Below are 26996 nucleotides of genomic sequence, written 5' to 3'. Positions count from 1 at the left end.
ATAACCAAAGCAACCCTAAGAAAGAAGAACAAACTGGGAGATATACATTTCCTGATTTTAAGCTATAGCACAAAGCTATAGCAATAAAAACTACATGGTATTTGGCATAAAAACAGACACATAGACCAAAAGAACAGTATTGAGAGCCCAGAAATAAACCCAAGTATATACAGTCAACCAATATTTGACAAGCAAACCAAGAATACACAATGGAGAATAAGCTATCTCTTCAATAAATGGTGCTGGGAAAATTAGATATTCACATATAAAAGAATAAAACTAGACTTCTCTCTTTTACTATAGGTTTTGTAAGACCTAAAACCATAAAACTCCTAGAAGTAAACATAAGGAGAAAAGCTCCTTGACATGAGTCTTGGCCATGATTTCTTGAGTATGACACCTTAAGGGCAAGCAACAATATAAAAAAATAAGCAAGTGGAACTACGTCAAACTAAGAAGCTTCTGCACACACACACACACACACACACACACAAATAACAAAACAAAAAGTCAACCTATGCAATGGGAGAAAATTTTACAAATCATATATATGATAAGGGGTTCCTATCCAAAATACATAAAATACATTTGCAACTCAATAACAAAAGATCCAATTAAAAAATGAGCAAAGGCCTAAATAGACATTTTCCCAAGGAAGATAGAAGTGGCCAACAGATACATGAAAAGGAACTTAACTTAGAGAAATCCAAATCAAAACCACAATATGATATCACCTCATACATGTTAGAATAGCTATCATCAAAAAGACATAGAAATATAAATGCTAGTGTACACTTGTCTACTCTTGGTGGTGTATATATATATATATTATATATACATATTATATATTATATATAATATATATATGAATACTATGTAGCCATAAAAAAGAAGAAACTCTGCCATTTGAGACAACATGGATGTACCTTGAAGCCATTATTCTAAGTGAAATAAGTCAGACAGAGAAAGACAAATACTGTATGGCTTCAATTATATGTGAAAAAAAAAAACACGAACAAACTCAAAGAAAAAAGATCAGATTTGTGGTTTCCAGAAGCCAGGGGTGGGGGTAAGGGGTGGGGAATTGGATGAAAGTGATCAAAATGTACAAACTTCAAGTTATAACATTAAAAAGTAGTGGCTATATAATGTACAACATGATGACTATAGTTAACACTGCTGTATGGTATATTTGGAAGTTGCTAAGAGAGCAAATCCTCAAAGTCTTCATTACAAGAAAAAACATTTTTTTTTCTTTTTAGAATACCTGTGTGAGAGGATGGATGTTAAGTAAACTTATTGTAGTAATCATTTCACAATATATATGTCAAGTCATTATGCTGCATACCTTAAACTTTACAGTTCTGTATGTCAATAATGTCTCAAACTGAAAGAATAAAGTCAAAAATGTATACTCATACACACATGCATGTACACACATATGCTATTGACTCTGTTTGTCTGAAAAACCCCAACTAATACACCACGTAATGCTGAAACTGCTACTGCATGGATCACATTTTGAGTAGTAAGAAACTAGAGAATATCTGGCAAGTGAGCACATGGCTTCATTTATAATAATGTTCATTTCAGCATTGTTTGTGAGAGAAAACTATAGGAAAAAAGAAAATGTCCATCAAAAGTGGTACAAAAAATGCATTGTGATTCATTCTTACAGTGTAATATTGTATAGCGGTAAAAATGAATGTCTTAGACCTATAGAAATCAAGCCATATATACATCTGAAAAATGTAATATTATATCAAATTATCAAATGGAAGATTAATATATATGTATATGTATGTATGTGTATATAACATTTTATTTATTTATTTGTTTGTTTGTTTGTTTTGTTTTGTTTTGTTTCAATATATGAAGTTTATTGTCAAATTGGTTTCCATACAACACCCAGTGCTCATCCCAAAAGGTGCCCTCCTCAATACCCATCACCCACCCTCCCCTCCCTCCCACCCCCCATCAACCCTCAGTTTGTTCTCAGTTTTTAAGAGTCTCTTATGCTTTGGCTCTCTCCCACTCTAACCTCTTTTTTTATCCCTTCCCCTCCCCCAAGGTCTTCTGTTAAGTTTCTCAGGATCCACATAAGAGTGAAAACATATGGTATCTGTCTTTCTCTCTATCGCTTATTTCACTTAGCATCACACTCTCCAGTTCCATCCATGTTGCTAAAAAGGACCCTATTTCATTCTTTCTCATTGCCATGTAGTACTCCATTGTGTATATGAACCACAATTTCTTTATCCATTCGTCAGTTGATGGACATTTAGGTTCTTTTCATAATTTGGCTATTGTATATTTTTTAAAGATACTTTCATTCACAGCTAAAGTATAAAGCAATTTATGGAGTGTACAAACACCTCATTCTGGTTATTAGTTACATCTGAGGGGAAAGGAGGATGGTTCAATCAAGGAGATGGACTCAAAGCATTTGTCTAGTTTATTGCTCAACCTGGGTTGTGGGTACACAAGTGGGTTTTTATAGCTCTTTGTAAAATTTAGTATACTTTATATTTTTGATAAGTAACAAAACTTATAAGGTCTGAATTTTTTATCATAAATGATATTCATTTTACCAAACAATTAAAATACAGTTAACTACAGAGATGAAAACATCAGTAATCAACAATCCCACCATCACTGAAAAAAGGAGTCACACTTTGCTGTGTTCAATTCCCCTAACGTTAAATTTCTTGCATGTATGTAAATATATTGTATATACATTACATTGGCATTTCATAGAACTGTGATATCATATATGCAGTTTTTATGTTATTACCATCTTTTTTATTTTTGTAATTAACATTAAATCACTTGGGGGAGCCTGGGTGGTTCAGTCCATTCAGCGTCCGACTTCAGCTCAGGTCATGATCTCTCAGTCTGTGGGTTCCAGTCCCGCATTGGACTCTGTGCTGACAGCCCAGAGCCTGAAGCCTGCTGCAGATTCTCTCCCTCTCTCTCTGCCCCTCCCCCTCTCATGCTCTGTATCTCTGTCAACAATAAATAAACATTATAAAAGTCACTTGGTATGAGGAAAGTATTTAATTCTGATTTTTTAAAGACTTTATTTATTGTTTTAGAGAGGTTTTAAGTTCACAACAAAATTGAGGGGAAGTTACCACCTGCTCCCAAACATGCATAACTTCCCTCATTATCAACATCCAGAGTGGTACTTTTATTCCCACTGATGAACCTACAATGACAAGTCATAATCACCCAAAGTACATAGTTTACATTAGGGTTCACTGTTGGTGTACATTCTATGGGTTTGGAAAATGTATGATGACATGCATCCATTTTTTAAATTTCTATTTTTATTGAAACTTTACAACTGTACCTGTTCCAGTTCTTGAACAATGCACTTTAATCCTTAGGCTTGGAAATGCCACACCTGTTTCATATTAAATAATGGAAATACCTCGTCCTGCTCATGAGGTTTCTAGTCTTCCTTAATCTGTATGTCAACCAGTCTGTTTCCCAGCAGTGATGAAATTACAGCACCACAAAACAATCACATTACCTGGCAATGTGAAGCCCATCCGCACAATTATCCTTTTGAATGACTGGGAGTAGTGGTAATTGGAATGAATGACACAGAAATGTGCTCAACACTAAAGGTGTTGATTGCTTTCATTGCTCATTGCTCTGATTGATTTCAATGTAGTGTTTCATTTAATCTTCACTACAACTACAACTCTAAGGGACAACTACCATCCAGATTCCGTTTAATACAAGAGAAAAGGTGGGACTCAAAGGAAACTGATCACTAAAGATCACGCATCCTGGAGCACCTGGGTAGTCAGTTGGTTAATTGACCAACTCTTGATATAGGCTCAAGTCATCATCTCGTGGTTGGTGAGATCAAGCCCCACATTGGGTTCTATGCTGACAACATGAAGCCTCCTTGGGATTCTCCCCCTGTCTCTCTGCCCCTCCTGTGCTTGTGCTTTCTCTCTCTCTCTCTCTCTCTCTCTGTCACTCTCTCTCTCTAAGAAATAAATAAATATCAGGAAAAAAATTATGCATCCTGCAACTAAAGGTGCCCATGATCAAATCCATGCCCTGAACCACCGTTTTTATGTTATATTTCTTCTGTGTTAGGGCTGAGGCCAGCACAGGAGAAATGATTCACCCAAGGTCCTGTGGTTTGACATGGGCACAGGTCTCCTGAAGCTATTCTTCTGTCCAATAGACATTTTATTGCTTTGTTCCCATATATGCTCTCTTTTTCTGAGGCTCAGTTGGAAACTGTTCCACCAGTAACAAACTACAAGGTAAAAGAAAGGGACAGGAAATCACCTGTAATAAAATAAACTTATTTTCTTACCTTTCTCAAAGTTTGTTGGTTAATTCATCCGACAGCACAGGAATGACACCAAAGCTCATACGCCAGGTAAATGTCTGTACATTTATCTTCCTTGGCTACATTTCTGGATACTCTCTATGAGAGATATGCTCTTTGGCTTACTTAAAAGTCAGCCCTTTTAGCCCAGATGTCCATCAACAGATGAATGGATAAAGATGTGGTATATATATACAATGGAGTATTACTTGGCAATCAAAAAGAATGAAATCTTGCCATTTGCAGTAACGTGGATGGAACTAGAGTTGATTATGCTAAGCAAAATTAGAGAAAGACAAATACATGACTTCACTCATATGTGGAATTTAAGATACAAAACAGATGAACATAAGGGAAGGGAAGAAAAATAATATAAAAACAGGGAGGAGGACAAAACATAAGAGAATCTCAAATATAGAGAACAAACTGAGGGTTGTTGGAGGGGGTGTGGGTGGGGGGTGGGCTAAATGGGCAAGGAGCATTAAGGAGGACACTTGCTGGGATGAGCACTGGGTGTTATATGTAGGGGATGAATCACTGGAATCTACTCTGAAATCAGAGTATTATATGCTAACTTGTTAGCATACAAGTTAGCATTATATGCTAACTTGTATGTAAATTATAAATACATACATACATATATAATTTTTTACGAAGTCAGCTCTTTTATGGGCAGAAAGAGGCAGGCTGGGCAGTACTAATGTTTGTCCAAGTCCTACAATGTGCCGGGTGTTTCTATAGGTTTTTTCCATTTCTCCCCACCAGAGCTCTGTGAAGAATGTATTGTTATTCCCATTATGCAGATGATAAAAGATAGGCTCACAGAGCACTATACATCTCCAGAGTTACACATCAAGTCAGGAGCAAGAATGGGGTTCTCTCTCACTCCCCACAATATACCCATCAGCTTCCCTTTTCGATGTTGGGCTACCACAGCTTAAGAACTGATTGTTTTAAACTCTTCTGGAGCTATGTCCATATGGGTACTCAATGTGATACTTAATTTAGAAATAGAACCTTGTGCCAGGAGGACCACGTGTAGAAACCACATGGATGAGCTGGTCTCTGAGGTGTTAAGCAAGGCTGTTGTGACAACAGAGCTGTTGCCTGTTTTGGAGGGTGACCTGAGAAAAGGTTGTTGACATTTACACAAGGACTTTAGTCAACAGGTACTTTATACATTAACTTAATCCTTATGGCTATTCAATTTGTGTTCATTGTTGACATTATTCAGATTATGGTTCAGGAGTTATAAGAAATTAGGTAACTTTACCCAGGGAAAATAACCTTATAAATTAATGATCAGGAACTCAAAACCTGGAATTACACAAAGTGCCAGTGTTTTTCTGCTCTGCTATGTGGGTAAGGAGTCATTGAAGCTAAGTGTATCATTTAGAGTTTTGCTTTAAGAATGCGTTACTACTTTTATATTTGAATATATATATATTCGAATATATATATGGTGACGGTATATGTCTGATGTATACTATATATATGTATATATATACACTGCATATACATATGTCTATATATGCTATACAGATGGTTTTTAATAGCAAAATTTAAAAGTAGCATGTATATGAAAAGGTGGGAGAAAATATTTGGAAGGTATATTGCAGGTATGAGGTTAACATCTTCATTCTTCCAACCAACAAGAAAATGAACCAAAGATTACAACAGAGAATGTTCATTCAAAGCCACATAAACGCCCCATAAAATCCTTAAAAAAACTGATGAAATGCTCTCATCCTAAGTGAAACAAGTAAATACCAACACAATATGTAGATAGTGATCACAAGTTTGTAAAAATATATACTTTATATCTGAATAAATATCTGCGCATTTTATTAGCATATATCCTGGACAAAATCTACAGAATATGCATCACATAGATAATAATGAGTATCTTCTGGTTGGTGTGGGAGTTCTGGCCACAGAATTAATATCCTGATATACTAATTTGGCAAAATAAATAAAATCCCCCAAATTTTATTTTTAAATACTCGTTATTAAATACTCTTCAATTAAATAATAACCTTTATTCTGAAATGACTGTTTTCCTTCTTTTTCTTTAAACTTTTTTTTAAATGTTTATTTTTGAGAGAGAGAGAGAGACAGAGCATGAGCAGGGGAGGGGCAGAGAGGGAGGGAGACACAGAATCCGAAGCAGGATCCAGGCTCTGGGCTGTCAGCACAGAGCCTGAAGAGGGCTCAAACTCTCTCTCGAAATGTGAAATAATGACCTGAGCCAAAGTCAGCCGCTTAACCGGCTGAGCTACCCAGGTGCCCCTAAACATTTTTTAAAGTTTATTTACTTTGAGAAAGAGAGAGAGCAGAGGAGGGACAGGGAGAGAGGGAGAGAGGGAATTCCATGCAGGCTGCACACCATCAGCACTAAGCCTGACTCAGGGCTCAATCCCACAAACCATGAAATCATGACCTGAGCTGAGATAAAGAGTTGGACACTTAATTTATGAAAAGAGAGGGAAGATGGCGGCGTAGGAGCACGCTGGGCTCACCGCGCATTCTGCTGATCACTTAGATTCCACCTACACCTGCCTAAATAACCCAGAAAACCGCCAGAGGATTAGCAGAACGGAGTCTCCGGAGCCAAGCGCAGACGAGAGGCCCACGGAAGAGGGTAGGAAGGGCGGCGAGGCGGTGCGCGCTCCACGGACTGGCGGGAGGGAGCCGGGGTGGAGGGGCGGCTCGCCGGCCAAGCAGAGCCCCCGAGTCTGGCTGGCAAAAGTGGAGGGGCCAGAGGGACTGTGTTCCGACAGCAAGCGCGACTTAGCGTCTGGGAGGTCATAAGTTAACAGCTCTGCTCAGAAAGCGGGAAGGCTGGAGGACAAAGGGAGGGAGAGTTGCTGAGCCCCCGGAGGACAGAGCTCAGCTTGGCGGGGAACAAAGGTGCTCGCCAGCGCCATCTCCCCCGCCCATCCCCCAGCCAAAATCCCAAAGGGAACCAGTTCCTGCCAGGGAACTTGCTCGCTCCCCGCAAACACCCAACTCTGTGCTTCTGCGGAGCCAAACCTCCGGCAGTGGATCTGACTCCCTCCCGCTGCCACAGGGCCCCTCCTGAAGTGGATCACCTAAGGAGAAGCGAGCTAAGCCTGCCCCTCCTGCCCCCATGCACCTTGCCTACCCACCCCAGCTAATACACCAGATCCCCAGCACCACAAGCCTGGCGGTGTGCAAGTAGCCCAGATGGGCCACGCCACCCCACAGTGAATCCCGCCCCTAGGAGAAGGGAAGAGAAGGCACACACCAGTCTGACTGTGGCCCCAGCTGTGGGCTGGGGGCAGACATCAGGTCTGACTGCAGCCCCGCCCACCAACTCCAGTTATACACCACAGCACACGGGAAGTGCCCTGCAGGTCCTCACCACTCCAGGGACTATCCAAAATGACCAAATGGAAGAATTCCCCTCAGAAGGATCTCCAGGAAATAACAACAGCTAATGAACGGATCAAAAAGGATTTAAATAATATAACAGAAAGTGAATTTAGAATAATAGTCATAAAATTAATCGCTGGGCTTGAAAACAGTATAGAGGAAGCAGAGAATCTCTTGCTACAGAGATCAAGAGACTAAGGAACAGTCACGAGGAGCTGAAAAGCGCTTTAAACGAAATGCAAAACAAAATGGAAACCACAATGGCTCGGATTGAAGAGGCATAGGAGAGAATAGGTGAACCAGAAGATAAAGTTATGGAAAAAGAGGAAGCTGAGAGAAAGAGACACAAAAAAATCCAGGAGTATGAGGGGAAAATTAGAGAACTAAGTGATACACTAAAAAGAAATAATATACGCATAATTGGTATCCCAGAGGAGGAAGAGAGAGGGAAAGGTGCTGAAGGGGTACTTGAAGAAATTATAGCTGAGAACTTCCCTGAACTGGGGAAGGAAAAAGGCATTGAAATCCAAGAGGCACAGAGAACTCCCTTCAGACGTAACTTGAATCGATCTTCTGCACGACATATCATAGTGAAACTGGCAAAATACAAGGATAAAGAGAAAGTTCTGAAAGTAGCAAGGGATAAACGTGCCCTCACATATAAAGGGAGACCTATAAGACTCGTGACTGATCTCTCTTTTGAAACTTGGCAGGCCAGAAAGGCTTGGCACGAGATCTTCAGTGTGCTAAACAGAAAAAATATGCAGCCGAGAATCCTTTATCCAGCAAGTCTGTCATTTAGAATAGAAGGAGAGATAAAGATCTTCCTAAACAAACAAAACCTGAAGGAATTTGTCACCACTAAACCAGCCCTACAAGAGATCCTAAGGGGGATCCTGTGAGACAAAGTACCAGAGACATCACTAGAAGCATAAAACATACAGACATCACAATGACTCTAAACCCGTATCTTTCTATAATAACACTGAATGTAAATGGATTAAATGCGCCAACCAAAAGACATAGGGTATCAGAATGGATAAAACAACAAGACCCATCTATTTGCTGTCTACAAGAGACTCATTTTAGACCTGAGGACACCTTTAGATTGAGAGTGAGGGGATGGAGAACTATTTATCATGCTACTGGAAGCCAAAAGAAAGCTGGAGTAGCCATACTTATATCAGACAAACTAGACTTTAAATTAAAGGCTGTAACAAGAGATGAAGAAGGGCATTATCTAATAATTACAGGGTCTATCCATCAGGAAGAGCTAACAATTATAAATGTCTATGCGCCGAATACCGGAGCCCCCAAATATATAAAACAATTACTCATAAACATAAGCAACCTTATTGATAAGAATGTGGTCATTGCAGGGGACTTTAACACCCCACTTACAGAAATGGATAGATCATCTAGACACACGGTCAATAAAGAAACAAGGGCCCTGAATGATACATTGGATCAGATGGACTTGACAGATATATTTAGAACTCTGCATCCCAAAGCAACAGAATATACTTTCTTCTCGAGTGCACATGGAACATTCTCCAAGATAGATCATATACTGGGTCACAAAACAGCCCTTCATAAGTTTACAAGAATTGAAATTATACCATGCATACTTTCACCCACAATGCTATGCAGCTTGAAATCAACCACAGGGAAAAGTCTGGAAAACCTCCAAAAGCATGGAGTTTAAAGAACACCCTACTAACGAATGAGTGGGTCAACCAGGCAATTACAGAAGAAATTAAAAAATATATGGAAACAAACGAAAATGAAAATACAACAATCCAAACACTTTGGGACGCAGCGAAGGCAGTCCTGAGAGGAAAATACATTGCAATCCAGGCCTATCTCAAGAAACAAGAAAAATCCCAAACACAAAATCTAACAGCACACCTAGAGGAAATAGAAGCAGAACAGCAAAGGCAGCCTAAACCCAGCAGAAGAAGAGAAATAATAAAGATCAGAGCAGAAATAAACAATATACAATCTAAAAAACTGTACAGCAGATCAACGAAACCAAAAGTTGGTTTTTTGAAAAAATAAACAAAATTGACAAACCTCTAGCCAGGCTTCTCAAAAAGAAAAGGGAGATGACCCAAATAGATAAAATCATGAATGAAAATGGAATTATTACAACCAATCCCTCAGAGATACAAACAATTATCAGGGAATACTATGAAAAATTATATGCCAACAAATTGGACAACCTGGAAGAAATGGACAAATTCCTAAACACCCACACTCTTCCAAACCTTAATCAGGAGGAAATAGAAAGCTTGAACAGACCCATAACCAGCGAAGAAATTGAATCGGTTATCAAAAATCTCCCAACAAATAAGAGTACGTGACCACATGGCTTCCCAGGGGAGTTCTACCAGACGTTTAAAGCAGAGATAACACCTATCCTTCTCAAGCTATTCCAAGAAATAGAAAGGGAAGGAAAACTTCCAGACTCATTCTAGGAAGCCAGTATGACTTTGATTCCTAAACCAGACAGAGACCCAGTAAAAAAAGAGAACTACAGGCCAATATCCCTGATGAATATGGATGCAAAAATTCTCAATAAGATACTAGCAAATCGAATTCAACAGCATATAAAAAGAATTATTCACCATGATCAAGTGGGATTCATTCCTGGGATGCAGGGCTGGTTCAACATTCGCAAATCAATCAACGTGATACATCACATTAATAAAAAAAAAGAGAAGAGCCATATGATCCTGTCAATCGATGCAGAAAAGGCCTTTGACAAAATCCAGCACCCTTTCTTAATAAAAACCCTTGAGAAAGTCGGGATAGGAGGAACATACTTAAACATCATCAAAGCCATTTATGAAAAGCCCACAGCTAACATCATCCTCAATGGGGAAAAACTGAGAGCTTTTTCCCTGAGATCAGGAACACGACAGGGATGCCCACTCTCACCGCTGTTGTTTAACATAGTGTTGTAAGTTCTAGCATCAGCAATCAGACAACAAAAGGAAATCAAAGGCATCAAAATTGGCAAAGATGAAGTCAAGCTTTCGCTTTTTTCAGATGACATGATATTATACATGGAAAATCCGATAGACCCCACAAAAAGTCTCCTAGAACTGATACATGAATTCAGCAAAGTTGCAGGATACAAAATCAATGTACAGAAATCAGTTGCATTCTTATACACTAACAATGAAGCAACAGAAAGACAAATAAAGAAACTGATCCCATTCACAATTGCACCAACAAGCATAAAATACCTAGGAATAAATCTAACCAAAGATGCAAAAGATCTGTATGCTGAAAACTATAGAAAGCTTATGCAGGTAATTGAAGAAGATTTAAAGAAATGGAAAGACATTCCCTGCTCATGGATTCGAAGAATAAATATTGTCAAAATGTCAATACTACCCAAAGCTATCTACACATTCAATGCAATCCCAATCAAAATTGCACCAGCATTCTTCTCGAAACTAGAACAAGCAATCCTAAAATTCATATGGAACCACAAAAGGCCCTGAATAGCCAAAGTAATTTTGAAGAAGAAGACCAAAGCAGGAGGCATCACAATCCCAGACTTTAGCCTCTACTACAAAGCTATCATCATCAAGACAGCATGGTATTGGCACAAAAACAGACACATAGACCAATGGAATAGAATAGAAACCCCAGAGCTAGACCCACAAACGTATGGCCAACTCATCTTTGACAAGCAGGAAAGAACATCCAATGGAAAAAAGACAGTCTCTTTAACAAATGGTGCTGGGAGAACTGGACAGCAACATGCAGAAGGTTGAAACTAGACCACTTTCTCACACCATTCACAAAAATGAACTCAAAATGGATAAAGGACCTGAATGTGAGACAGGAAACCATCAAAACCTTAGAGGAGAAAGCAGGAAAAGACCTCTCTGACCTCAGCTGTAGCAATCTCTTACTCGACACATCCCCAAAGGCAAGGGAATTAAAAGCAAAAGTGAATTACTGGGACCTTATGAAGATAAAAAGCTTCTGCACAGCAAAGGAAACAACAAAACTAAAAGGTAACCAACGGAATGGGAAAAGATATTTGCAAATGACATATCGGACAAAGGGCTAGTATCCAAAATCTATAAAGAGCTCACCAAACTCCACACACGAAAAACAAATAACCCAGTGAAGAAATGGGCAGAAAACATGAATAGACACTTCTCTAAAGAAGACATCCGGATGGCCAACAGGCACATGAAAAGATGTTCAATGTCGCTCCTTATCAGGGAAATACAAATCAAAACCACACTCAGATACCACCTCACGCCAGTCAGAGTGGCCAAAATGAAGAAATCAGGAGACTATAGATGCTGGAGAGGATGTGGAGAAACAGGAACCCTCTTGCACTGTTGGTGGGAATGCAAATTGGTGCAGCCGCTCTGGAAAGCAGTGTGGAGGTTCCTCAGAAAATTAAAAATAGACCTACCCTATGACCCAGCAATAGCACTGCTAGGAATTTATCCAAGGGATACAGGAGTCCTGATGCATAGGGGCACTTGTACCCCAATGTTTATAGCAGCACTCTCAACAATAGCCTAATTATGGAAAGAGCCTAAATGTCCATCAACTGATGAATGGATAAAGAAATTGTGGCTTATATACACAATGGAATACTACGTGGCAATGAGAAAAAATGAAATATGGCCTTTTGTAGCAACGTGGATGGAACTGGAGAGTGTGATGCTAAGTGAAATAAGCCATACAGAGAAAGACAGATACCATATGTTTTCACTCTTATGTGGATCCTGAGAAACTTAACAGAAACCCATGGAGGAGGGGAAGGGAAAAAAAAAAGAGGTTAGAGTGGGAGAGAGCCAAAGCATAAGAGACTCTTAAAAACTGAGAACAAACTGAGGGTTGATGGGGGGTGGGAGGGAGGGGAGGGTGGGTGATGGGTATTGAGGAGGGCACCTTTTGGGATGAGCACTGGATGTTGTATGGAAACCAATTTGACAATAAATTTCCTATATTAAAAAAAATTAATTAATTAATTAAATAAAATGTAAAAAAAAAAAAGAATGATAATTTATGAATACAGTTTTGAGCCTTTGAATAAAGTTGTAATATCTTTAGTGCATAGATTAAAAAAAAAAAAGAGTTGGACACTTAACCAACTGGGCCACCCAGGCGCCCTCCTTCTTCTTTCTTATTTTAAAATGTATAATCATAGTAAAAGCTGCCATATTTAAATGGCTACAACCCTGTGCTTAGAAGGCCAGTGGACAAAACTGCCTAGGGTCAGAGCAAAGAGGCCATAATGTACACAGATGTAATGCCCTTAAAACAGTGGTCTGGATCTCAGAAGTAAGAAATGGGTGCCAGTATATTCCACCTCCCTAAAGGCAGAAGGGACCAGTCACAGCTCAGTAGTGTAAGTCCAGGGTAGATGCCAGGCCACCTCTTCCCAGAAGAGTATCCATAAAGTGTGCAGGGGAAAAAAGAGGTAGATATGGGATCAGTTCAGGGTTTTGTACCAAACACAACACATTTGCAACATAGTTTACAGATATAATTAAAATACCATTAATTTCCATATAAGGAAATCTGACTAGCTGAAAGAGTCATGTTCACATATACCAACAGATAATTCAAGGAAGAAAAATGAATGTCAATCAAATATATGTAAAATTTCTCAACCACACCAAAAGTTAAATGAAAAATAAATGCAATAGAAACACTGAGATATATAAATACATAAAAAGATATAGAACATAATGTACAACATGACCTAATTTTTGAAATATTTATATTTTCATAAGAACATACATATGTCATATTTTAAATTATAAACAATCCCACACAAACATATATGGGGAATATTAACAAATATATTGAGTGGTTATTTTGAGAAGGAAATAGAATTTGAAGAAGGGGATACAAGATAATTCCTCTCACAAATGTATATTTCTCCTATGTTTCCAGGGACTTGGGGAAACATATACACTGATTTTTAATTAACAAAATAACTAAGATAAAATTATGACAGCATAAGATAAACCTAGTTGTGTCTTTATTTATAAAACTGATGCTGAAAAATATGTTTCTTGACATTAAATGTGTTAAATATATTAGAACACAAAAAGATTGCACACAGCTTTGCATGTATAACCACACACATACATGCATTCCATCATTTGAGAGAAGGGCCAAAGAAAACTTCCTGTCACAGGAGTTAATATCCATGGGCTCTGTCTGCATCACCAATTAATACCTCCTTTGCCATATAAACCCCATAAAATTTCCTCCAGAGGGCTTCCACTGGGAAAGCTTTCTTTTCCTCTCTCCCTCCTTTTAAGGCTTCTGGCTAGTGAAGCCAAACTGCAATTCTGGATGTGGTCACCAGATGGCACCAACTAAATTTTGTTTTTCAGTGAAAAAATATTCATTTGGCAAGATGAACAAATTCTGCTTTGAATGGAGATTATGAAACAGTATGTAAAATAAAGCCATAATTAATTCCTTAATTCAGCAATAAACATTTTCCAAACACTCCTTCAAAACTTTGGTAATGAATTGACAGTATCAAATGAGTTCATCATAAAAATCAATGAGATTTAAAGATTAAAAGATATATCAAAAGTTAGAGGGGAAATTGTCCAAATATACTGCAACAAATACTTTGTATACCAGGAACCCTCTTGAATCATGAAGGAGATAAATAGATGAAAACCAAAAATCTCATAGACAACTAGAGGAATGCAATTAAACTTATGAAAAGATATCCAACAACAACAAACCTACAAATAAAAGTCATGAAAATTTATTCTCAGCCAAAAAATATAAATTGCATGAGAAAGTTTGCTGCCATGCCATTCTTACATAAAAAGTATGTATGTCATACATATTGTGCATATGCATGTATATTGTACATATACATTTGAGAAAAGCTTCTGCAGAAGGTGTTCCACACCATCAACAAAAGATAGCTCAGCAGGATGAAAGGAGGTAGATACACGATCACTTCATTTTCCACGTATACATATCTTTATTGTTTGACTTCTATCAACTACAAATATATATTAGTTTTATAATTGAGAAATGTAAATGAGATAAATTTTGGAAAACAAGAAACAACTTGTTATGATTTGATCCCTGTTTTCATATAAATCTATTGGCCTCATATAAATCTATTGGCAATTCATAGTTAATTGCTAAATTAAAAAAAAGCAGATTACATGAGGTATATACAGTATAATCCCAGTTATTGTTGCTAATACAACAAAGTGCAAACGTATATGTATATGTGTAAGTACAAATGTGTCTAAATGGATATGGCCAAAAATAGCCACATATTCACACGCGCGCACACACACACACACACACAATCCCTCAGAGACACTCACACTGGCAGCTTTCACTTCATAAAACAGGGGTGAAACTTCCTGTCAGAAGTTCAGAGAACCAGGCAGCATCTGACTCTGCAGGAAGGCCTGCCTCTGCCATTCAAATCTAGAGCAAGCCCTGTTTGGTGGTCAGACCAGAGGCCCCTCCCTCCCCAAATCCTTGTAGAGCCTCCACCAGAGGTATCCAGAAATGTAGTTGTGACTCTGACCAGCAGGTGGTGATTATCTCAATATGTTACCTTTATTGCAAAAGAAAAGTCAATTTTTACAAAAAGAGACAAAGACTATGGAATAAATAGTCCTAAATTTATTTTTAAATTCACATATATAGAGGAATATATATATATATATATATATATATATATATATAATTTTTATGACTGAAATCATATGTATACCAGTTTCATTGGTTAATGACTTCTAGAACTGAGTCTCTCACAACTATTCATTTATTCAGCACATATATGTGGGGCACTGCTGGCTCAAGTCCATGTGTTCATCCCGCTGTTCTCTCTGATCCCCGGACTCTCATTTCCAACTACCTACAGGACATGGTCACTGGGAGAAAAATGACTACAATTCCTTTCTACGTGTATAGAGCCAGTGTGTATGTGTGTATGCGTTTCTCTGCTGTTAAACTGAAGACTGAAGAATCAGACAGGATAAATCATTAAATAATAAAAACAAATGGCAAAAATATCCTTTCCTCTTTCCAACTCCATCAGGAAACATATACTACAATGAAAAAAAATAGTACCAAAGCTCATAAATGTGTGTACACTTCATGTTTTTTGTGTATGTTTTCATATGTTATTTATTACAGTCATGCTATTTCTTTTATGTCAAAATCTCATTTTTATAGAAGGGAGGATTCGGGGACTAACATTTTTAACATTTCTTAAAGGCCTAGTATATGCCAGACACTTTCTTTTTTTTTTTTTTTTAATATATGAAATTTACTGTCAAATTGGTTTCCATACAACACCCAGTGCTCATCCCAAAAGGTGCCCTCCTCAATACCCATCACCCACCCTGCCCTCCCTCCCACCCCCCATCAACCCTCAGTTTGTTCTCAGTTTTTAACAGTCTCTAATGCTTTGGCTCTCTCCCACTCTAACCTCTTTTTTTTTTTTTTCCCTTCCCCTCCCCCATGGGTTTCTGTTATGTTTCTCAGGATCCACATAAGAGTGAAACCATATGGTATCTGTCTTTCTCTGTATGGCTTATTTCACTTAGCATCACACTCTCCAGTTCCATCCATGTTGCTACAAAAGGCCATATTTCATTTTTTCTCATTGCCACGTAGTATTCCATTGTGTATATAAACCACAATTTCTTTATCCATTCATCAGTTGATGGACATTTAGGCTCTTTCCATAATTTGGCTATTGTTGAGAGTGCCGCTATAAACATTGGGGTACAGGTGCCCCTATGCATCAGTACTCCTGTATCCCTTGGATAAATTCCTAGCAGTGCTATTGCTGGGTCATAGGGTAGGTCTATTTTTAATTTTCTGAGGAACCTCCACACTGCTTTCCAGAGCGGCTGCACCAATTTGCATTCCCACCAACAGTGCAAGAGGGTTCCTGTTTCTCCACATCCTCTCCAGCATCTATAGTCTCCTGATTTCTTCATTTTGGCCACTCTGACTGGCGTGAGGTGGTATCTGAGTGTGGTTTTGATTTGTATTTCCCTGATAAGGAGCGACATTGAACATCTTTTCATGTGCCTGTTGGCCATCCGGATGTCTTCTTTAGAGAAGTGTCTATTCATGTTTTCTGCCCATTTCTTCACTGGGTTATTTGTTTTTCAGGTGTGGAGTTTGATGAGCTCTTTATAGATTTTGGATACTAGCCCTTTGTCCGATGTGTCATTTTATGCCAGACACTTTCTATAGCTTATCTGATATTCTTCATCAAAATCTTATTAGGCAGGAATTTTCCTACTCAGCAATATCTATTTCCTTCATTATTTTCCATTCATATTTACATATGATAATAGAGATGCAATTAACTGTTTATGAAAACACTGCATAGATGAAAGGGCTGGGGGAAAAGCAAAAAAATAAGCCACAGCCAAAATCTGTCACATCTCAGCAGTCACCAGTGCAGGGAGCAACCTAGTGCCATAGGATCAAGTAAGCCACCACTGCTTATTGCCTCCCCACCCATCCACAACCATTCATATAAACAAAACCACATGATGGAGAGTGGTTGGGTGGAGGGCAAGACTAACCTGAGAGACTGTAAATATTTTCGAGGGAACAGACAGTGCTGGAGTAGGAAAAGCCAGGTGCAATCAGAGCCAATGAGGACAACCAGAGCAGTTATACAGAGATAAAGGCCCTACATAGTTTTGTTGATCTAAGTGTATAGAGGGCAAATTTGGGCACCATTGTGCTAGAAAAGAATCAAATTGGAATTCTCAGTTTATTTTTTTTTAATTTTTTTAACGTTTATTTATTTTTGAGAGAGAGACAGAGCATGAACGGGAGAAGGGCAGAGAGAGGGAGACACAATCGGAAGCAGGCCCCAGGCTCTGAGCCATCAGCTCAGAGCCCAAAGCGGGGCTCGAACTCACGGACCGTGAGATCGTAACCTGAGCTGAAGTCAGATGCTTAACCGACTGAGCCACCCAGGCACCCCTGGAATTCTCAGTTTAATGATAAATGTATAAGTTAATATCTTGAGTAGAAAGTCTATTGCCTTTTCATTGTGGACATTCACTTCTTCACTTTAAACTAACACTCTGTTCTCATGCCTTTTGCCAAACCATTTTTGTTCCCAGTGTATGAAAATGAATTCTTTCAATGGAAGAACAAGGATGCTTTGTATTCAGCCATAGTTATTTTGAGAAAATAATAGAAAGTATTCATAGTTAGACGGTTTTCTTGGAGGGTGAGGGTCAAACATCCTTTAAATAAGAATAAAGGAAACCCAAATTCGTTCTCAAGTTGCATTGTCTGTATTTATATTACCCACAAGCAAACATATTGTTAATCAATCTTTCATTAGTGAGTGCATTAAAATAAAATATTGAAATTTGAGAAAAATTATTTAGTAGGAAATTCTGTTTTTGTATGCTTCTTGCTTAGTTTTGACAGTGAGATTTTTGAACTGGTGGTTTTTTTTTTCCAGAGTCAAATGATCAATAGGTTTCTTTCTCTGTAAATATTGTCCATGTACCAGAAGATAAAACTTTAGAAATGAGGTTAAAAGGTGTCCTGAGTCTTTCACATTGATAAGATTTTAAAAATAGTACTCAAAGCTCAGCAAAGACTGTTGCTGACTTTTCTGATTTCTAGACATCTGGTTGACATTTCTGCTTTCACTATGTGAACTTGTGACTGAGATTTGCATGAATAAAAAGTTATTTATTCCTAGTCCTTTACCTCTAACAAGGTTTATGCCCTTGATTTCCTGACCTATGAAATATATATTATCACTCCTTGCCAAAAAAGAGACTGTGGTCATTATACAAGAGCCTATAAATTGAGAATCCCTGCACAATACAAGAAAGCCATATTTATACTACTCACGACATGTCAGAAATGAGAAACATTCTTATTTTAGGAAGGGTCTTTGAGGGATGGTTGTAGTGTCACCATTTTTCTCATTGAATATTATATTTATCCTTGATAGTTCTGAAATTTTGGCAAACATTTTCATTAACCTCCATAATAACCCAAGCAATGAAAAAACTTCTCTTCGATATCCAGATGAAGTATGTAATGCTAGCTTTTTCATATTTCTGCTTTTAATTTCATTCCATTTATTTTTTTACTTCTGATTTTCTAACTGACTCTCTTTATACAAAGATAATTGTGAAATATTAATCAAACACATCTTTTGACTTTAGTTTATCTGGTTTTAGGTGTCTCTTATTCCTTTAATTAGTATAGTTTACAACAGAGGATAAAAATTGGTGACCTAAGGACCACAATTTTTTCCATATAATGTTTATTATTTAAATAGTTGTCAACTTCTAAAAATTGGGAGATTTCATATATAAGTACAGCTTTCTGGCTTATCTTGAAAAATAAGATTTGGCCACATGGAGCCTACATCTTTACATTCCCTTAGGAAAACAACTGGCTGAAGCTGATAGCAGTTCCCTCACTAGCAGTTCATCATAACATTTATCACTCCCTATTGCATGACTTCCCACACTGACACAGAATGTTCATTTTTTATTTTACTATGAATGCTATTACTTCTTACAGTGAAGAGAAAACTTAAATATTTCTTGTCTTTATTTAATGAAAAGTGGGGGAGTAAAGATTGACTGTGTTGTTTATTTCAAGAAAACTGGAGGGAAGGTGTTTACCTGTAGAAGCAAAGGTTCTTCCCTTGATTTTTATATACACCAACTTTCATTATTTATGTTACCAACATGGCCAACACAGGCTTTGAATTTAGCCTTCGTGGAGTTAAAAGTTTTCCACATCACAACACTAATGTGCCATACAAGTCTTACGAGGAGAATATGATATATATGCACATTCTAGAATATTTTAACACTTAAAGGACAAGCATATTTGAAGTGACTTCTTAGGAACAGGGGAAGATGGTGGCGTAGGAGGATGCTGGACTCACCTTGTCTTGCTGATTGCTTAGATACCACCCACATAGGCCTAAATAACCCAGAAAACCACCAGAAGACTAGCAGAACAGATTCTCCAGAGCCAAGCATAGACAAGAGGCCCACGGAAGAGGGTAGGAAGGGCGGAGAGGCGGTGTGTGCAACACGGACTGAAAGTAGGGAGCCGGGGGAGTGGAGAGGTGGCCTGTGGGCAAAGCAGAGACTCCAAAGTCTGGCTTGCAAAAGCAGAGTGGCTGGACTGGGTGAGTTCTGACAGCCAGCAGGACTTAACAGCTGGAATGTTAATAGTTAACAGCTCTGCTATCAGATAACGGGGAAGGCGAGAGGACACCGGGAGGAAGAGTTTTTGAGCCCCCGAAGGAGAAAGCTCAGCAGGGGAACAAAGGCGCTGGCCAGCACCACTTCGCTCTCCCATCGCCCAGCCAAAATCCCAAAGGAAACCAGTTCCTGCCACCAATCTTGCTTGCACTGTGCAAACGCCCAATGCTGCGCTTCTGTGGATCCATCCTTCTGATGGGTCTGTCTCCCTCCCAGTGCTGCAGAACCCTCCCACAGGGGACCACTGAGGGCAAAGCTAAGCCCGCCCCTCCCACCCCTGTGCACCTTGCGAATCCACCCCGTCTATATGCCCTTGGCCAGATCCCTTCGAAGCAGCATGACATGCCTGGCAGTGTGCAAGCAGCCCAGACAGGGGCCACACCACTCCATAGTGAGTCCTGCTCCTGGGAGAGGGGAAGATAAGGTACACACCAGTCTGACTGTGGCCCCAGCGGTAGGCTGGGGTCAGACATCAGGTCTGACTGTGGTCCCTCCCACCAACACAAGTTACTCCAGACAGCACAGGGGAAGTGCCCTGCAGTTTGGAGCTACTGCAGGGACTAACCAAAATGATGAAACAGAAGAATTCTCCTCAAAAGAAATTCCAGGAAGTAGAGACAGCTAACGAATTGATCAAAACCGATTTAAGCAATGTAACAGAACAAGAATTTAGAATAATAGTCATAAAATTAATCGCTGGTCTTGAAAAAAGCATACAGGACAGCAGAGAATCTATTGCTATAGAGATCAAAGGACTAAGAAATAAAATGCTAAACTGCTATAAATGAGGTGCAAGATAAAATGGATGCAACCATAGCACAGATTGAAGAGGCAGAGGAGAGGATAGGTGAATTAGAAGATAAAACTATGGAAAAAGAAGAAGCTGAGAAAAAGAGACATAAAAAAATCCAGGAGTATGAGGGGAAAATTAGAGAACTAAGTAATGCAATCAAATGAAACAATATCCATATCATAGGAATTCGAGAAGAGGAAGAGAGAGAGAAAGGGGCTGAAGGTGTACTTGAACAAATCATAGCTGAGAACTTCCCCGATGTGGGGAAGGAAAAAGGCATTGTAACCCAGGATGCACATAGAACTCCCTTCAGACAAAACTTGAATCGGTCTTCTGCATGACACATCATAGTGAAGCCGGCAAAATACAAGGATACAGAGAATTCTAAAAGCAGCTAGGGATAAATGGGCCCTAACATACAAAGGTAGATACATAAGGGTAGTAGCAGACCTAACTGCTGAAACTAGGCAATCCATAAAAGAATGGCAGAAAATCTTCAATGTGATGAACAGAAAAAACATGCAGCCTAGAATCCTTTATCCAGAAAGTCTGTCATTCACAATAGAAGGAAAGATAAAGGTTTTCCCAAACAAAAACTGAAGGAATTCATCACCACTAAACCAGCCCTACAAGATATCCTAAGGAGGAATTTGTGAGTGAAATGTTGCAAGGACCACAGAGTACCAGAGACATCACTACAAGCATGAAACCTACAGACATCACAATGACTCTAAACCCATATCTTTCAATAATAACACTGAATGTAATAGACTAAATGCTCCAACCAAAAGACATAGGGTATCAGAATGGATAAAAAAACAAGATCCATCTATTTTCTGTCTGCAAGAGACTCATTATAGACCTGAGGACACCTTCAGATTGAAAGTGAGGGCAAGGAGAACTATCTATCATGATACTGGAAGTCAAAAGGCAGCTGGAGTAGCCATACTTATATCAGACAAACTAGACTTTAAATTAAAGGCTGTAACAAGAGATGAAGAAGGGCATTATATAATTACAGGGTCTGTCCATCATGAAGAGCTAACAATTATAAAGGTCTAAGCACCGAATACTGGAGCCCCCATATATATAAAAAACAATCACAAACATAAGCAACCTTATCGATAAGAATGTGGTAATTTCAGTGGACCTTAATACTCCACTAACAACAATGAATAGATCATCAAGACACAGAATCAATAAAGAAACAAGAGCCCTGAATGATACATTGGATCAGATGGACTTGACAGATGTATTTAGAACTCTGCATCCCAAAGCAACAGAATATACTTTCTTCTTGAGTGCACATGGAACATTCTACAAGATAGATCACATACTGGGTCACAAAACAGCCCTTCATAAGAATACAAGAATTGAAATCATACCATGCACACTTTCAGACCACAATGCTATGAAGCTTGAAATCAACCACAGGAAAAAGTCTGGAAAACCTCCAAAAGCATGGAGGTTAAAGAACACCATACTAAAGAATGAATGGGTCAACCAGACAGTTAGAGAAGAAATTTAAAAATATATGGAAACAAATGAAAATGAAAAGACAACAATCCAAACGCCGTGGGATGCAGCAAAGGCAGTCCTAAGAGGAAAATACATTGCAATCCAGACCTATCTCAAGAAACAAGAAAAATCCCAAATACAAAATCTAACAGCATACCTAAGGAAACTAGAAGCAGAACATCAAAGACACCCCAAATCCAGCAGAAGAGGAGAAATAATAAAGATCAGAGCAGAAATAAACAATATAGAATCTAAAAAAACTGTAGAGCAGATCAATGAAACCAAGAATTGTGTTTTTGAAAAAATAAACAAAATTGATACACCTCTAGCCAGGCTTCTCCAAAAGAAAAGGGAGATGACCCAAATAGATAAAATCGTGAATGAAAATGGAATTATTACAACCAATCCCTCAGAAATATAAGCAATAACCAGGGAATACTATGAAAAATTATATGCCAACAAACTGGACAACCTGGAAGAAATGGACAAACTCCTAAGCACCCACGCACTTCCAAAACTCAAACAGGAAGAAATAGAAAAATTGAACAGACCCATAACCAGTGAAGAAATTGAATCAGCTATCAAAAATCTCCCAACAAATAAGAGTCCAGAACCATATGGCTTCCCTGGGGAATTCTACCAGACATTTAAAGCAGAGATAATACCTATCCTTCTCAAGCTATTCCAGAAATAGAAAGGGAAGGAAAACTTCCAGACTAATTCTATGAAGCCAGCATTCCTTTGATTCCCAAACCAGACAGAGAGCCAGCAAAGAAAGAGAACCACAGACCAATATCCCTGATGAATATGGATGCAAAAATTCTCAATAAGATACTAGCAAATCGAATTCAACAGCATATAAAAAGAATTATTCACCATGATGAAGTGGGATTCACTCCTGGGCTGCAGAGCTGGTTCAACATTTGCAAATCAATCAATGTGATACATCACATTAACAAAAGAAAAGATAAGAACCATATGATCCTGTCAATTGATGCAGAAAAAGCATTTGACAAAATTCAGCATCCTTTCTTAATAAACCCCCCCCCCGAGAAAGTTGGGATAGAGGGAACATACTTAAACGTCATCAAAGCCATTTATGAAAAGCACACAGCTAATATCACCCTCAATGGGGAAAAACTGAGAGCTTTCCCCCTGAGATCAGGAACTCGACAGGCATGTCCACTCTCACTGCTGTTGTTTAACATAGTGTTGGAAGTTCTAGCATCAGCAATCAAACAAAAGGAAATCAAAGGTATCAAAATTGGCAAAGATGAAGTCAAGCTTTAACTTTTTTTTAATATGAAATTAATTGTCAAATTGGTATCCATACAACACCCAGTTCACATCGAAACAGGTGCCCTCCTCAATGCCCATCACCCAACCCCCCTCCCTCTCACCCCCACAAACCCTCAGTTCATTCTCAGTTTTTAAGAGTCTCTCATAGTTTGGCTCTTTCCCTCTCTCACTTTTTTTCCTTCCCCTCCCCCATGGTCTTCTGTCAAGTTTCTCAGGATCCACATAAGAGTGAAAACATATGGTATCTGTCTTTCTCTGTATGACTTATTTCACTTAGCATAACACTCTACAGTTCCATCCACATTGCTACAAAAGTAAAATTGGCAAAGATGAAATCAAGCTTCACTTTTTGCAGGTGCCATGATATTATACATGGAAAACCCGACAGACTCCACCAAATTCTGCTAGAATTGATACATGAATTCAGCAAAGTCGCAGGATACACAATTAATGTACAGAAATCAATGGCATTTTTATACACTAATAATTAAACAACAGAAAGACAAAGAAACTGATCCTACTCACAATTGCACCAAGAATCATAAAATACCTACAAATAAACCTAACCAATTATGTAAAAGATCTGTATGCTGAAAACTATAGAAAGCTTATGAAGGAAATTGAAGAAGATACAAAGAAATGGAAAAACATTCCGTGCTCATGGATTGGAAGAATAAATATTGTTAAAATGGCAATACTGCTCAAAGCAATCAACACATACAATGCAATCCCAATCAAAATTGCACCAGCATTCTTCTCGAAGCTAGAACAAGCCATCCTAAAATTTGTATGGAACCACAAAAGACCCCGAATAGCCAAAGTAATAGTGAAGAAGAAGACCAAAGCGGGAGGCATCACAATCCCAGACCTTAGCCTCTACTACAAAGCTGTAATCATCAAGACAGCATGGTATTGGCACAAAAACAGACACATAGACCAATGGAATGGAATACAGACTCCAGAATTGGACCCACAAAAGTATGGCCAACTAATCATTGACAAAGCAGGAAAGAATATCCGATGGAAAAAATACAGTCTCTTTAACAAATGGTACTGGGAGAACTGGACAGCAACTCGCAGAAGAATGAAACTAGACCACTTTCTTACACCATTCACAAAAATAAACTCAAAACGGATAAGGGACCTGAATGTGAGACAGGAAACCATCAAAACCCTAGAGGAGAAAGCAGGAAAAAACCTCTCTGACCTCAGCTGCAGCAATTTCTTACTCGACACATCCCCAAAGGCACGGGAATTAAAAACAAAAATGAACTATTGGGACCTCATGAAGATAAAAAGCTTCTGCAGTGCAAAGGAAACAATCAACAAAACTAAAAGGCAACCGACGGAATGGGAAAAGATATTTGCAAATGACATATGGACAAAGGGCTAGTATCCCAAATCTATAAAGAAGTCACCAAACTCCACACCCAAAAAACAAGTAATCCACTGAAGAAATGGACAGAAAACATGAATAGACACTTCTCTAAAGAAGACATCCGGATGGCCAACAGGCACATGAAAAGATGCTCAACGTCGCTCCTCATCAGGGAAATACAAACCAAAACCACACTGAGAAACCACCTCATGCCAGTCAGAGTGGCTAAAATGAACAAATCAGGAGACTATAGATGCTGGAGAGGATGTGGAGAAATGGGAACCTTCTTGCACTGTTGGTGGGAATGCAAACCGGTGCAGCCACTCTGGAAAACAGTGTGGAGATTCGTCAAAAAATTAAAAATAGATCTACCCTATGACCCAGCAAAAGCACTGCTAGGAATTTACCCATGGGATAGAGGAATGCTGATGCACAGGGGCACTTGTATCCCAATGTTTATAGCAGCACTTTCAACAATAGCCAAATTATGGAAAGAGCCTAAATGTCCATCAACTGAGGAATGAATAAAGAAGTTGTGGTTTATATATACAATGGAATACTACTTGGCAATGAGAAAGAATGAAATATGGCCTTTGTAGCAACGTGGATGGAACTGGAGAGTGTTATGCTAAGTGAGATAAGCCATAAAAAAGACAGATACCATATGTTTTCACTCTTGTGTGGATCCTGAGAAACTTAAGACCATGGGGAGGTGAAGGAAAAAAAAAGTTAGAGAGGGAGGGAGGCAAACCATAATAGACTCTTAAAAACTGAGAATAAACTGAGGGTTTGTGGAGGGTGGGAGGGAGAGGAAAGTGTGTGATGGGCATTGAGGAAGGCACCTGTTGGGATGAGCACTGGATGTGGTTTGGAAACCAATTTGACAATAAATTTCATATTATTAAAAAATGGAGTGACTTTTTAAAGACAGATTAAAAGAATGATAGGATATAATGAACTTTCATTTGCCATATTTAGGGCCGTCATATTTTTTATCAGAAAAAGGATTATATTCTTCCTCCTGGAAGATCACAATGGAGTAGTTGAATAAAATACATATTAAATAAATTCAATTCTTCACCAAGTTACCTCTAGCCATGATATTTTCCTCTGACCTAACAAATGAAGTTATATAGAAATAGCATTTTAATTGTGCCAGCTCACTTTTAGAGGTAGATATTGGTCTGAATTAGGAAACTCTTAGACAGGCTTTGCCTGTTTTCAGAATGGTTTGCCTTATTCCTTTACAAGAAATGTATTGCAAATATTCAACATAACTTTAAGTGCCTAAAATATTAGGGAATGAACTTAATGGATTTGGATTGTTGATAACAGGAGTAACTCCTGCTGCTTTCTACATTTGTGTCTTTTATTTGTGAACCATGGGAAAGCATTAACTTAACTTCTAAATGCCTTCTCTCAAAATTTCAGGTATTTTATTTGTCCATATTCCCTGCTTGTCCTTGTTCATTTCCAGCCATTTGGTAATGCCATGAAAACAGATTTGTTTATTTACTTGTACATTTATTTCTGTCAATTATGCACAAGCAATACCTGCTTTGGTTTAAAAATGAACACATGGCCTGCAATTCTACTCCTAGGTACATACACAAAAGAATTACAACAAGTGTTCAACAGAAACTTGAATCTTAAGAGCAACATTATTTATAATAGTCAAAAGGTGGCAATTATCCACAAACCTATCAGTGGATGGATAGAGAAATGAAATGTGGTATATACATATAATGGAATATTATTTCTACGTTAAAAAGTACTGAAACATACTACAACATGGATGAACCTTGAAAGCATTATGCTAAGTGAAGGAAGCCAGACACAAAGAGTCACATATTGTATGATTCCATTTATATTACATGTCCAGAATAAGGCTAGCCATATACACAGAAAGTACATCAGTGGTTGCTTAGGACTAGAGGAAGAATGAGAGGATAAGAGAGTGATAGCTAAAGG

This window comes from Panthera tigris, chromosome X, assembly GCF_018350195.1.
Source record: "Panthera tigris isolate Pti1 chromosome X, P.tigris_Pti1_mat1.1, whole genome shotgun sequence".
Classification (NCBI taxonomy): Eukaryota; Metazoa; Chordata; class Mammalia; order Carnivora; family Felidae; genus Panthera; species Panthera tigris.
This window is presented reverse-complemented; position numbering follows the sequence as displayed.